The 15457-nt window shown below is 41.6% G+C and overlaps 1 protein-coding gene across 10 annotated transcripts in view; it reads right to left on the reverse strand.

Annotated features, from left to right (window-relative positions):
- The window catches only part of LOC121931317 (SERTA domain-containing protein 2-like), a 30342-nt gene that overhangs the window by 8207 nt on the left and 6678 nt on the right, over positions 1–15457 (reverse strand). For 7 of the 10 annotated variants that reach the window (XM_042468942.1, XM_042468951.1, XM_042468971.1 and 4 more), the window contains 3 exons: positions 11699–11819; positions 9423–9519; positions 9136–9216 (listed from right to left, as the gene is read on the reverse strand). The gene's annotated coding sequence lies outside the window, so the exon portion shown is untranslated. Of the gene's footprint in view, positions 1–9135; positions 9217–9422; positions 9520–11698; positions 11820–14252; positions 14452–15457 lie in introns of all 10 variants that reach the window. The other 3 variants (XM_042468979.1, XM_042468961.1, XM_042469023.1) reach the window with 2 other exon arrangements.

The following is a 15457-nucleotide window of genomic DNA, read 5'->3' on the forward strand; positions in this document are numbered from 1 at the left end:
GAGCAGTCCGGCCAGAGAGAGGAGAAGGAGAGGAGCTGCTTGGCAGCCATTTTGAGACCGTGTGCTCACTGCTGAAGGGGTGGAGCTTCTGTGAGTCACATCTGTGAGTCACAAGGGGGCGGAGCTAGCAGACTAGCTTTATATACCAACTTCCAGAGCCTTCCAGAGCAGTCCGGCCAGAGAGAGGAGAAGGAGAGGAGCTGCTTGGCAGCCATTTTGAGACCGTGTGCTTGAGACCGTGTGCTCATTGCTGAAGGGGTGGAGCTTCTGTGAGTCACATCTGTGAGTCACAAGGCGGCGGAGCTAGCAGACTAGCTTTATATACCAACTTCCAGAGCCTTCCAGAGCAGTCCGGCCAGAGAGAGGAGAAGGAGAGGAGCTGCTTGGCAGCCATTTTGAGACCGTGTGCTTGAGACCGAATTTTAGTAGTTCTTTAACTCAACAACTCTGCTCAAGTGGCATCAGGTTAGAATCAGATATTGAAATAGAACCTTGCCTTTAAGTATCAGATAGCAGCCAGTACATTCCTTTAAAGAAGTATTCCCAGTAGACTGACTGTTATAGTCATTACTAAAGACTTTGCAGTATGGACAACGAGGGATCTGCTGTAGTCACCTGCAACTCTTGTGGGATGTTTCTCTTCTTGCCCACAGAAGTCGAGAACTTCACATGCACCAAGTGCAAGTTGGTAGCACTCTTGGAGGAGAAAGTGCAGCAGCTGGAGTCAAGAGTAGCTACACTTCAGCATATTAGGGAACAAGAGGATTTCCTGGACACAATAGAACTAACCATCTTGGATGAGTACCATGCAGAGGAAGATGCTAGGGTGGAAGAGGTCACTTGCCATACACAGGAGGCAGACAGCTGGAGGAATGTCACAAAGAGAAGTAAGCCAAGAAGGAATTGTTCTGGGAGCTTGCAGCTAGAGAATCGATTCGAAGCTCTTTCCCTTATCAAGGAGGATGAAGAAGAGCAGCATGGACAGACTTCAGGGACAGAGCAGGGGAGCCTGAGAGCCACCCGAGGGAACAGTCGCTGCTAAGTCTCGGAGGAGGCGTGTGGTCGTAGTGGGGGACTCCTTGCTGAGGGGTACAGAAGCAGTGATATGTAGGCCTGACAAGATGTCTCGAGAGGTGTGTTGTCTTCCAGGTGCAAAGATCCGTGATGTGACAGAGAGGCTGACAAGACTGGTCAAGCCTACTGACCAATACCCCTTCCTTTTGGTCCACGTGGAAACTAATGATACTGCAAGACACAGCCTTCAGAACATCAAAAGAGATTACGAGGCGCTTGGTAGGAAGCTGAAAGGAATGGATGTACAGGTTGTCATCTCATCTCTTCTGCCAGTTGAAGGGCATGGTCCAGGAAGGGAGAGGAAAATAGCGGATGTGAACAACTGGCTTCGCAGATGGTGCCGCCGAGAAGGATTTGGATTCTTCGATCATGGGCTGCAGTTCCACGAGGAGGGACTTCTTGCAACAGACGGGTTGCATCTCACGCCAGTTGGAAGAAATGTTTTTGCCAACAGTCTCAAGAACTTGATCAGGAGGGCTTTAAACTGAGTTCCGAGGGGAAGGGAGACAATATTAAGGAAGGCGAAAGGGATGGCGAAAAAAGTCAAACTGACATAGAGGAAACAAGAAAAAAAGTGCAAGGACCCAACAGTGGGAGGCAAAAAAACTTGCACAGGCAGCAAGTAAAAGGGAACTATGGTCTGCGATGTCTCTACACTAATGCACAGAGCATGGGAAATAAGCAAGATGAACTCGAACTCCTAGTACAACAAAGCAAATAAGATATAATAGGCATCACTGAAACCTGGTGGGATGAGTCTCATGATTGGAATGTGGAAATAGAGGGGTATAACCTTTTAAAGAGAAATAGGCCAAACAAGAAAGGAGGAGGAATAGCACTATATGTCAGAGATATTTACACCAGTGAAGAGATCCAGGACATCAATCATGGAAGCCAGGTGGAGAGCATCTGGATAAGAATCAAAGGGGAGGGAAACAACAAGGATGTTACGGTGGGAGTCTACTACAGACCCCCAAGTCAGACTGAGGAATTGGATGATATCTTTCTAGAACAGATGACCACACAGTCAGAAAAGAGAGATGTAGTAGTGATGGGCGACTTCAACTATCCTGATATTTGTTGGAAGTCAAACTCAGCAAAATCCTCAAGGCCTAGCAAATTCCTCACTTGCCTGGAAGACAATTTCATGGTCCAAAAGGTGGAAGAGGCAACAAGGGGGTCAGCTATTTTAGATCTGATCCTAACCAACAAGGATGACTTGGTTAATGGGGTGCAAGTGGTGGGATCATTAGGTGGAAGTGACCATGTTCTCCTGGAGTTTGTAATACAGTGGAAAGGAGAAGCCAGGCATAGTCAGACACGCATCCTAGACTTTAGGAGAGCGGATTTCAGTAAACTTAGAGAAGTATTGAGGGCAATTCCATGGTCAGAAATACTAAAAGATAAAGGAGTTCAGGACGGATGGGACTTTCTCAAAAGGGAGATACAGAAGGCACAATTTCAAACAGTTCCAGTGAGAAAGAAAAACGGGAGGTGTCTCAAGAAACCAGGATGGATGACTAAGGAACTTTCAACTGAGCTAAGTTTGAAACGGAAGATGTATAAGAAATGGAAAAAGGGGGAAATCACAAAAAAGGAATTCAAAGAAATAGCAGGCATGTGTAGGGGTGAAGTCAGAAAAGCTAAAGCGCAGAATGAACTCAGGCTTGCTAGAGAGGTTAAGAACAATAAAAAGGGCTTTTTTGGATATGTCCGCAGCAAAAGGAAGAAGAAGGAAACGGTAGGACCACTGCGTGGAGAAGATGGCAAAATGCTAACAGGAGACAGAGAAAAGGCAGAGTTACTCAACACCTTCTTTGCCTCAGTCTTCTCAGAAAAGGCAAAGGGTGCTCAACCTGAGGATAATGGAGCAGAGGACAGGATAGGGGCATTTCAGTACAGAATAAGTAAAGAGATAGTAGAGGAACACCTTATTAATCTAAATGAATTTAAGTCTCCGGGACCAGATGAACTCCATCCAAGGGTATTAAAAGAACTGGCAAATGTAATATCGGAGCCATTGGCAATAATATTTGAAAACTCCTGGAGAACAGGAGAGATCCCAGCAGACTGGCGGAGGGCAAACGTTGTCCCCATCTTCAAAAAGGGGAAAAAAGAGGATCCCAACAATTATCGTCCAGTTAGTCTGACATCAGTACTAGGAAAGATTCTGGAGCAGATCATTAAACAGAGAGTCTGTGAACATCTAGAAGGCAATGCTATAATCACAAAAAGTCAACATGGGTTTCAGAGAAACAAGTCATGCCAGACAAACCTGATCTCTTTCTTTGATAAAATTACCAGCTTGGTAGATGAAGGGAATGCTGTGGATATAGTATATCTTGATTTCAGTAAGGCCTTTGACAAAGTTCCCCATGACATTCTTGCAAACAAGCTTGTAAAATGTGGGCTAGACAAAGGAACTGTTAAATGGATCTGTAATTGGTTGACTGGCCGAACCCAAAGGGTGCTCAACAATGGCACCTTTTCATCCTGGAGAGAAGTGACCAGTGGGGTCCCACAGGGCTCTGTCCTGGGCCCAGTGCTATTCAACATCTTTATCAATGACCTGGATGACAGAATTGGGAGCATACTTATCAAATTTGCAGATGACACCAAATTAGGGGGAATAGCTAATACCCCAGAGGACAGGATCAAGATTCAAAATGACCTGAATAGACTAGAAAGCTGGGCCAAAGCTAACAAAATGAAATTCAACATGGAGAAATGTAAGGTATTGCACTTAGGGCGGAAAAATAAAATGCACAGATATAGGATGGGTGACACCTGGCTGAATGAAACTACGTGTGAAAAGGATCTAGGAGTCCAAGTAGACCACAAGTTGAACATGAGTGAACAATGTGATGCGGCAGCTAAAAAGGCCAATGCTATTTTAGGCTGCATCAATAGAAGTATAGTGTCTAGATCAAGAGAAGTAATAGTGCCACTGTATTCTGCTCTGGTCAGGCCCCACCTGGAATATTGTGTCCAGTTCTGGGCGCCACAATTCAGAAAGGACATTGAGAAACTGGAGCGTGTCCAAAGGAGGGCGACAAAAATGGTGAAAGGTCTGGAAACCATGCCCTATGAGGAATGACTTAGGGAGCTGGGGATGTTTAGCCTGGAGAAAAGAAGGTTAAGAGGTGATATGATCGCCCTGTTTAAATATTTGAAGGGATGTCATATTGAGGAGGGAGCAAGCTTGTTTTCTGCTGCTCCAGAGAACAGGACCCAGAACAATGGATGCAAGCTGCAGGAAAAGAGATTCCACCTGAACATTAGGAGGAACTTCCTGACAGTTAGGGCTGTTCGACAATGGAATGCACTCCCTCGGAGGGTGATAGAGTCTCCTTCCTTGGAGGTCTTTAAACAGAGGCTGGATGGCCATCTGTCAGGGATGCTTTGATTTGGATTTCCTGCATGGCAGGGGGTTGGACTGGATGGCCCTAGTGGTCTCTTCCAACTCTATGATTCTATGATTCTCATGATGTGGCCAAAATATAACTGCCTCAATGTAGTCATCCTGGCTTCCAGGAGGAGTTCGGGCTCGATCTGTCTAGGACCCATTCGTTTGTCTTTTTTGGCTGTCCACAGTATCCCTCAGCACTCTTCTCCAGCACCAATCTCAAATGAGTTGATTCTCTTTCTATCAACTATCACATGGGAATTAACATGATAGAATGTTACTACTAATCTCCCTTTCCCATTCACAAAATCCTTGTACCAAGTCAGTACAGTATCTCAGAATGGATTCAGGAATGCTTGGGCTTCTGTATAAAAATGTCATTGCTTGATCTGTCACCTGCAGTTTAAAGTGCTTATAATCCAGGCATAGATTTACCAATACACTTCTATTATTTTAGAAATAATTCCTTGCAGCTCATCAGAGAAGCCCCCTTTGCTTGATTCACTATCAGTGGAATTCAGAGCCTGGAAACTGAGCTATGTATGAGTTCTTGTTAGACTTACAATTGTAATACCGTGTTGGGTAAAATATCTGTATATAATGAGATGCCTAATTTAACACTGGACACCAAGCAAGAAGAAAACGCCAAAATCTCAGATTATTCAATACAGTCATCCTTTCTTTTATAGCAATACCAAGTACATTTCTATACTGCTTATCAGTGAACTACGGTAAGCAGTCCTTAAGCGGTTTACAATGTGTGAGCCAATTGCCCACCACAAGCTCGGTACAGTGGTACCCCGGGATACGAATGCGCCGGGTTACGAATTTTTCGGGATACGAAAAAATCCCATAGGGATTTATTGCTTCGGCTTACGAAGGTTTCTTCGGGTTACGAAAAAACCGCGGCGCTATTTTCCGCCACCGGAGGGCAGCAGAGAGCTATTTTTCCATTAGCGCCTATGGGAATTCGGCTTACGAAGGTATTTCGGGTTACGAAATTAACCGCGGAACGAATTAATTTCGTAACCCGGGGTACCACTGTACTCATTTTAGTGACCTATGGAAGGATGGAAGGCTGAGTGGACCTTGAAGTCCTTGGGATCGAACTTGCCACCTTGTGACTGAAGTACAGGCATTTAACCACTGCACTACCTGGGTGCAGTGGTTAAATCCACAGGTTAATTCATATACTGACACCTTTTTGCGGCTGGAGGAAAAGATTTTAAAGATTGTACTGGTCAAAAGCAACAGCTATCTGACCAAAAAAAAAAAAAAAAATAGAATTTGAAAGATACCTTCCATATCTCAAAAGCGCATATTGGGCTTCTGAAAATAGAAATTTTTAATAGATTTAATATACTGTATCAATTATATATGTTCAAAGAAAAATGATTTTGTATATCTACCAAGAAGTAAAGCATACTGAACTCAAAAGATCTAACTCTCAGGGGTGTAAAGTTTGCAATTTCACAGAGCATTCCTCTACACCAGATATGCAAAGCAGGAGCAGAGATTCATCAGTGGAATAGTCACTGTATTCAATAGCTAGCTCAAATGGAAAGATATCCCAGAATAAAAACAGCAGGCATATCACCCTCTCCCATCTTCCTGAAAACACTAGCAAAGCTACTACCCAGAGCCTGCATCTGCAATGTTATCCACATGAGAACTGATAAGAAAGAGAGCCAATAAATAGCTAAGAACGCATCCCTACAACACACTTTTTATACAGGGATACCATAGGGCCAACACTCAATGCACTCTAGTGGCACAGCCAGCAATATCCCTAATATTGACAATTCACAGGAATGAATTTGAATCTAGTTGTCAGTAGTGGGCAAGCCCTGACAGGGAACTCCCAAAACTCTGGGGATAACAAGCAGAGATGTAAAATTGCTAATTTTTTTGCAGCTATGGAAAAAGAAACAATTATTTTTGAATTGGGGGGTGGGTGGGTTTAGGAATGGAAATTTTCAAAAAAGGCTGAAAAAAAAGTTCAGTGTTATCACCCTTTACAGATGGAATATCATTGACAATCATTCTATTACTTTAGGAACATAAAATCTGTTATGTGTAATTTGGTGTGGCATAAAATTATCATGCTTGGGATACTGAAAGTATAGTTCGAACGGAAAAAAATTACAAACTAAGGTGGGATACAGATCGCCCAAAAAGGGCGGTCTCCCGCCACCCTGCTTTGCTCCGCGAGGGAACCGCAGCGGACAAACAGTGTGGCTCCGTCGCGGAACAAAAAGAACCCGCAAAAAGCGGGTTCTTCTTGTGGCGCCTTTGTGACACCGCAAGGCGTCAATGGCGCACTTGTGGTGTCACAAAAGCGCTGGGATGTGCAGACGCTATGTGTCTGTCGCGTCAAAATGGTGCCGCCCGTGTGTACAGGATGCTGCCATTTTGACACCCCTGGCACATGCTGGGGTGAGGCCGGTATGGACGCTACGTCCTCGGCCAACCCCTAGTACGTGACAGGGGCGGCGCAAAGGCCCATTTAAATTGGGCCTAAATCTACTTTTTAAAAACTGTCTTTTTGTAAGGAAACACAAAGCTTTTTAGTTTTGCCACTTTATAAGAATCAAGCAATAGTAAAGTCAGAAGAAACTGAACAAAGAAAATTATTTTGCCTCCTCTAGTCTTCCACAGTGTGACACATAAAACAGTCATTTCCATAAAAAGGACCAAGAAAAGAAAATCAGGAATTACAACAATCCGATACTATATATCAGTGCTTCTCAGGATATCTGATGTTGGGGAACTGGCCATTTCCCCTGATGTACCAAGGGCTGTACTTGTGCCCACTGGCTACAACTATTTCCTTCCTTCCTGGAGAGCTACCATAGACTGGTAGCTGCCAGCTCACACACTGAAACTGGTCTATGGAGCACTACTTTGACCAGCACTGCTGTAGTCTTCCAAAAATGTCTACCTGCTACATAATTTTTAGAAATAATATCTCCATGCAGGTAGGGGATAAATATATGAACACCTTTTACTCCTCATAACACATTCCATGAGGCTTCGGGGGGGGGGGGGGGTCACCATTTTTGCCCAGGCCTTCATATCTATAGTAACAAGGAGGGCATTTCCCCCTTCAAGGCCAACACAAGTGAAGAGAATGGTGATGACTGTGACTGTTGCAACAAAATTAACAGTTCAAAATAAGCTATCAAGGGACCAGGTTTTAAAAACCAGAAGTGGCTTCCAGTTTTAATAATAATTCTGAGTTTGTTTGTTTTTTAAAAGATGTATTACTCTAAAACAAGGTCTAGTTTAGTTTAGTTAGCATCTTAGTTTAGGGGATTATTTTACCTTCTATGGTTGTGATTTTGCTTTTTTTTTTTTAAATCGTCTTATGGAGGATTGTTGCACTCTGAGATTCTATGATCTGCATGATTCCCATCACTACCTTATGTTACTCACAACCACTGTTTTGCAACTCAAAACACAAAGAAATGAATAGTTCACAGAAAAACAGCACTTACATAACTGCCTGAGTAGGAGGCCCTGCAGAAAGTACACATGGTCCTCCTGGGATAAGGGATCAAAATACATACAGGGAAAGAAAGACAATTTTTGCCAAGGATCAAAACAAGAACTAGAAAATGTAATAATGGGCTGCTAGGCACACACTGAGAACACAACCTCCCAGTGCCTCAGTCCATAAGGCACAGTTGGGAACCGTTTGGCATTCCAAATATTTTAAACATCAATTCCCCAAAAGCCCAAGAGAGAATGGTATAGGAGTGGAAAAGTTATAGTCCTAAACAGCTGTTGTAGTTTGAAACATTACAGCACATGGAGTTTTGAGAAGGGAACTCAAATCCTCATAGGATGAAGTCTCTCAATTTATCTTTTGCATGCTGCACTGAACACAGTCAAGGCCAGAGGCAAAAGTAAAGGAATTAAGATTGTACTGCTCTGTGTATTTACAGCTCTCCAATATTAACCCTATTTGTATGAGTATTTAAATCTGGTTTTATAAAGGTTATTGAATTATACTGAAATGTTATTTACTTGATTATATAAAATAACCTCATGTTGTCACTTTGAGCAAAAACTAGCACACAAATTCAAGAGAAAGTTCCTCAAATGTACAGCACATACTCCACAGAATAGTTCCCCAACCACTATGTCACAGCAGCAATGAGCAGAGATATCTATTACAGGACATTTCTCTTTCTTCCTGACCCAACTTCAAAGCCCTGTCACTGAGGAAAAGCTCATGTTTTACATATATTGGATTCCAGCCTCACATCTAAGCTATAATCCCATGCTAGGAAAGTGGGCAGAGCCCTGTTATAGGTAAGTTGGCTACTCATGAAAGGAATTCACAAGCCAATCAAAGAACAAATGGAAGTATATGGGTCATAGCTGCTGGTCTTGGGATGGGTCTTCCATGTGATTCCCATTCAGAGAATGGGTTGATCCTGCACATATGGAAAAGCAATCTGTGGAGAACAGGGACAGACACAGAAAAAGTAATAAGCAAGAGTCAGCAGTTGAAGCACACAGTCTGTGTACTTGGATGCACAGCAGGTATTGGTGAAAAAGAGAGAAGAGTGGGTATTGCCACCAAATGGTCTGTCTACCAGTGCTCATGTCTCAGCATGAGCTTCACTTTCATGGGGGAATATACACACCCTTCTCTCCTTGGCAGTCATAGTAGAACTGGGTCTCCTTTTGGCGACAGATTGTTCTGCTCCATTCATCTGGACGTGACCCTGCAGGGCAAAAATATGCATGAGCATTTGACCAATAGTGCCAATGGCTGGTGCTTGGTCTTTGGTGACAAAAATGTTTACCCATATATGTGGTGAATATTTCCCCTTTCTATGCAGAACGCTGTTTCCCAGTATTTGAGCAAACTGTTAGCAAAGGGGTGGGCAAAGTCGGTTGAAGTAGCATGGCTGTCGCTTTCCTTGCTTACCTGTGTCAGGGGTTTTGTCTTGATGTACGCAGCTCGACTGTGGGTTGCTGTTGGGTGTTTAGCTCTGCAGTCCAAAGGCAATGTACCTGTAAGAATTCTAAGCAAAGACATGTTAGAAAATGTGGTCAGGTTTCTCTGTCTGCTCTGGAGAAAGGATGGCTTTCTCCTCTGTGACCTCTAAGAGTGTACAATATGAAGTTAGAGAAAACCTCATGCTGCTTTGTCTGCACTGCAGCCTCTCTGTCCAGAATTACTGTATACAGTGCTACCTCGGGTTACGAAATTAATTCGTTCCGCCGTTCCGTTCGTAACCCGATAATTTCGCAACCCGAAAAGGCTTTCCGTTAGCGCTGGAAAGCCGCTAGCCGCGCTTTGCGTTTGAATTTCGCGCCGAAATAAATTTCGTAACCCGAAAAAAATATCGTAACCCGGAACAGTTTTTTTCCAACTCACTTTTTTTCGTCCCCGGGAAATTTCGTAACGCGATCATTTCGTATCCCGGGGCACCACTGTATAACCGTGTCAGTATGCTGTGAGCTTTACTATAGCCTATGTTCTATTGTGGTGATGTTCCTGAGTGGTTACCAACAGAAACCAAAGATTTTTGAAATTTTCTTCTCCAACTAGATAAGAGGAATATTCCTCATATCACATCTGGAATAAGTCTATGTCACTAATAGAGGGGGGAATAATCGGATCAGAACAAATATAGCATAGGTGTGAGCTTAAGTACCATCCACAACACTGCATCATTTTAGACATTCTGCCATTGCATCTTGGCCAGCAGAGCACGTAAACTATCTGAGCATTTCCTTAGCATAACTAGTTCTGCAAGTGTATCTATCACAGCAATGACACAAACTTGGCTATGTCAGTATACAGTATACAGAGCTCCCACCAAATCCTATGACAACTTAGGGAATACTATAGGACTGTGCCTTGAACCAATGAAATGTTCATTAGTCAGTTGGCAGCCAGAGTTTCTTTGCTTTTGTCTGAAAAATGCCCAAGCGCAGACAAACCTTCAGGCAACAATAGACATGAAACACAAAGTTGCTTAGGTGCATGTCAAAAGAATGAAAAATGTGAAGCTACTTCTCAGTAGTGTGAACAATGAAAATTTATTGCAACCTTGTGTATTTTAGAACAAAAGGACCTTTGTTCAGGTTTCCCTGAAGGAAACAGATATTTTTTTCTTCTGAAAATGGATCCTACAATGCTCTGAACTGTGGTACAATGAGTTCTCAATTATAGCCTTTTCAGAACTAGATTCTCTTTTTGCATTGAACTTTCCTTCTGATGCTTACTGACTAAATAGACACAAAGGCCAGGTAAAAAAGGGGAAATGTTTCCCTATATTTTTTTCAAAGTTCCCTTTTCAGGAAAAAAAATGATTAAATTTTTTAAAGGGATTATGGAATATTTTCTTGTAGAAAGATGAAGTGTTTCAGACAAAGTGTTTATATATTTACTTCTCACAAATTAGTTCTAAAAATTATATAGCAGGAAGACTTTTACGTATGACTACATACAGTAGCAGATCACAGCAATTCCCAGTCCTGATTTCCTTTCCCCACTCTTTTTATCAGGATGTGCGTTTTATGTCTGCTTGACAGTATGGAGAATGTGAGGATACAAAACATTTTTTGTTTGTTTTACTAGTATCATTAATTATCAAAGTGACTTTCAATCTGTAGAAGGTGCTAATATCACATTTTTAAAAACAAAATCTGAACATTTCCATTTTTGTAAAAAAACCTTTTTCCTATTGCTTCAATTTTTCCAGAAATTTTACTACGTACTCTATATGTTACACACTGTTTTGTTGATCTGAAGTCTTCACTTTAAAATTAATTCCCACATTAGATTTTGCGCCTACTTTATGTCTTAAGATCTGGCAATCTGAATAGTGGACATATAAGGAGGACAGTATTACTATGCTAGAAATAGGGGAAACCAAGTAATTAAACCTTGTTTCTTATGCCTTATAGTCATGTTGGAGATATTTTCACATACTGCCAGAGTTTTTAAGATAGCTTTTCCTACATTCTCTTGACTCATCACATTGTTTGCAAGAATTAAAGGAGAGATAAAAGAATTGTTCTAAGGCCATAGAAGGAGAAGATAAGTTATTGCTAGGGAAAGAACAGCAGGTTAATTTTCTACTTCTGTCTGTTGCAACATCTGAGCAAACCTTCACTGTGGAAGAATGGAACCCCTCTGAAGTCACTAAATGACTTTAAGAAAATACATTTTAATGATAATGAAAACCTTACCTTTAAAAATGAAACGGGCAGAATATCCCAGATCCAATGTAAAGGCAGCTTATCCAAAAAAAGGTGGTTAAGCACAGCTCTGGTAACAGCCAAAGTAATTCTTTTCAGTAAAATGAAGCAACTACAAGAAACAATTAAACGTCTGGTCACTATGCTGTTGTTTTATAAAGATGGTCAAAACAGTAATGCACAATCAGTTTAACATTCTGAATATAATCTACCCTCTATGGACTTTTTGTAGCGCTTTGCAAATAGTTATTAAAGGCGTGCTGCCCATTTCTTACCATAACCCTACTCCTCCTTATCCAAAATCCGAAATATTTCAAAAACCAAAACTTTTTTCATGAGTGGCTAAGATATTGACACCTTTGTTTTCTGATGGTTCAGTGTCCAGAAACTTTGTTTCATGCAAAAATTTATTAAAAATATTGTATAAAATTACCTTCAGGCTATGAGTATAAGGTGTACATGAAACATAAACGAATCGTGTGTTTAGACTTTGGACCCATCTCCAAGAAACTTTATTATGTACCTATATACAAATACAGGTATTCCAAAATCCAAATAATCCAAACTTCAAAACACTTCTGGTCACAAACATTTTGGATAAGGGAGACTCAATCTGTATCATCTGCTGGCAGATTCACACCTCTATTTGCAGAAAAATCTCAGTTCAGGATTTTTAATCCAAGGCTCAAGTAAATTTTATCTACAGAATACTAGACTTCTCAAGTTAAAGCAAACAGTAGCAGTTGCTTCTTTATACATGGACACTCCCCCCGCTTCTGAAAACAGCATGAAGAGCCATATTATACAGTAGAACCAAAAATACTACAAAAGATTACTATGAGAGCTGCACAAGCAAAGTTGTCTGGATTTATTCCTGTTTACTTTGCTTTTCTGAGCTGTCTTTAATTGTGTATTTTAAGTGTTACTTTATTGGGCATAGCATTTATAAATAAAACAAATACTAGACCTATAAATGTCAGGACTCTTGTGAACAGAAATTACTGATCACATCTACCACTAGCAAGTTAGAGAAAGATATAAATGATTAAGATCAGATCAAAGCCTAGCACTTTACAGAAAATTCAGGAAGAGACAGACAGCACAGACATAAAGCACTTTAGTGTTAGCTGCAATTAGCGTATTATTTTAAAGGGAGCATTACTGCTGCTAAGTGTTCATAAATTCTGAAATAAAGTAGAGTGAAGTGAAAGATTCACCTCCCTTTTGCATTTCATTTCCTATAAGAATATGGCACAAGGGAGCCAGTCTCCATATAGCTCACATAAAAAGAAACTAGATAGAATTTCCTGGAAATGACTGTCTGTACCTCCCACAATATCAAGATGGGAGTTTGCAATCATATTTTTGCTATCTGGACAGTGAAAAGTTACTCTCATTCTCTCTCCCCACACAGCCATGATTTATAATCCCTGGTGATGGTAGGAGCCCTGGTGGCACAGTGGTTAAATGCCTGTACTGCAGCCACTCATTCAAAACCATAAGGTTGCGAGTTCAATACCAGCAAAAGGACTCAATCTTGACTCAAGCTTGCATCCTTCCGAGGTCATTAAAATGAGTGCCCAGATTGTTGTGGGCAATTAGCTTACAGTTGTAAACCACTTAGACGCTGTTAGTTCAGTATGAAGCGGTATATAAATGAAGCTGTTTGTTTTGACAAGGTGATACCCAACTTCCCTTATATTTCCGAGAGTATAGACTTCTCATGTACCCAAATAAACCGCAAATTCACTGTAACTTTTTATGTTTCCCTCAATGGAATCAATATGCATTCAAACATGTTTACAGCCAGTTTCTCTTCATATGTTACACTCTGCAGTACACTGATTTGGTTTTACCCCAGCACCTACCTATACCCAACTCCGCCACCGCACATTAAGAAAATAAATATACAGCCATCCCTCCATTTGTGAGGGCTTTGAATCCACATCCCTTGCTTACTCATGAGGGGCAAATGGAGGGACTTAAAATAGGGCTTGCGTATGCCGCTATTCAAGCCAATAGGCCTTGAATATCAGCGGACTTCCATTTTCATGAGGGGGATCCTGAACAGATTCCCCGCAAAAATGGAGGCGCAACTATAAACAGTTTTTAGTAATTGCTGAGATCCCATAGGGAACCACTTCTCATGTCCTACTTGAGCCACTCATGAATTCCATTCTCATCAGCCTTCATTTCTGTCCTGGTCTTCCAAACAAACCACCTTATCGTAAGCAGTCATTGGATGCCTTTTTCCCAATCAAACGCATACCTAGTCTCATATATGCCTAAGATAGCCTACTCTTTCTTAGGAATCACAGAATTGTGGAGTTTGAAGAGATCAAAAAGGTCATCCAGTCCAACCCCCTGCCAATACACAATCTTATATTCCCTCAAACTCTTGCTTCCATTGGATATCAAGAGTGAAATATATTAAATAAACCTTTTCAAGGTCAGGCCTGCCCCTGACTGAGAAGCCCTTCCCCAAAGAGACTCCATTCCAAAGTATAACATACAAAGCGGAGAGGGAAAAAATGCCCAGACCCACCAGGCTTTACTTCTCCCCATCTGTCATTCAGCAGCTATTCTGCCAGGTGGTGAAACTCCACAACATGAAGAACTTGTGCCTAGACATTCTTGCTTTCCTTTCCCTTTCTCTCTGTGTGTATTCTAAGGATTGTAATCCTTGGGTAGGAGATGTCTTGTTATTTTTACTGCTATGCAAGCCATTCTGAGAGCCTTTCCATCTGTAGAGAAAGGTATAAATAAATAAAAATATTTCAATACATGCCCATTCTTCTAACCTCAAGCTGAATCGACTGGCTTCAAGTCGTTTTTCTAGCCTCCCCCCTCCACAACTATCCAATTTCTATTTGCACTCAGTCCTCTCATCCCTTTTATACAACAAGTTTTCTTTCAACAAGCCCCACCCAAACTTGATCCTTCTGTCCATATCTTGCTCCTGACTTAACTGCAATTTCCAGTATTTTCTCTTCTGCAGCAAAATCCCCACATGTTCTCCTCAAACACAGGTATTAACAAGAGTGAATAAACAATTTTACCTTTGTGTCCATACCCAACTTCTACATGTCCTTCAGAAGATCCAATTCTACTCAATATCTCCTGGGTGTCTTTCATAAGGAAAGAATGCCCCGTCCCCCAGGGCTGTTGTGACCCTATTTACAGAACTTCAAAAAATATTTAGTGATTCCCAGCTACCAAAATGGCCATACATTTAAGAATTTTTCCAGCTGTGTATTACCATAAGTGTCTCAGTAAGTTTTAACTTTCACTCAGCTATCTCAGGCCCCTTCTCTGAACCAAGGTGGCCTTGGGCAAGTAACACTCTCTCAGCCTCAGAAGAAGGCAAAAGCAAACCCCCTCTGAACAAATTTCACAAAGAAAACGTGATAGTTTCACCTTGGGGTTGTCGTAAGTTGGAAATGACCTGAAGGTACTCAACAAGAACAAAAAAAATCTTAGTTGATCTACTTCATATGAAATTACTAATGCAAGGGAGGGAACTACTTAGCTCTGACCTTTATGTAGCCCTGGACCCACTGAAGCCCTGCAAAGCCTAGTCTAGGGAAAAGAACACTAAAAATTGCTCTGGGGGCACAGTTCAGGACCAACTCACTATTTATGAGTCTAAAACGAATGGCACACTTTGGGACTAAATCACTCTTTAAGGATCCCGCTGAATCAAGGGCCTAGAACTTCAGAAATGGTGAGCAGTATATCAACATTTCCAAC

The sequence above is a fragment of the Sceloporus undulatus genome, chromosome 1, assembly GCF_019175285.1.
Source record: "Sceloporus undulatus isolate JIND9_A2432 ecotype Alabama chromosome 1, SceUnd_v1.1, whole genome shotgun sequence".
Classification (NCBI taxonomy): Eukaryota; Metazoa; Chordata; class Lepidosauria; order Squamata; family Phrynosomatidae; genus Sceloporus; species Sceloporus undulatus.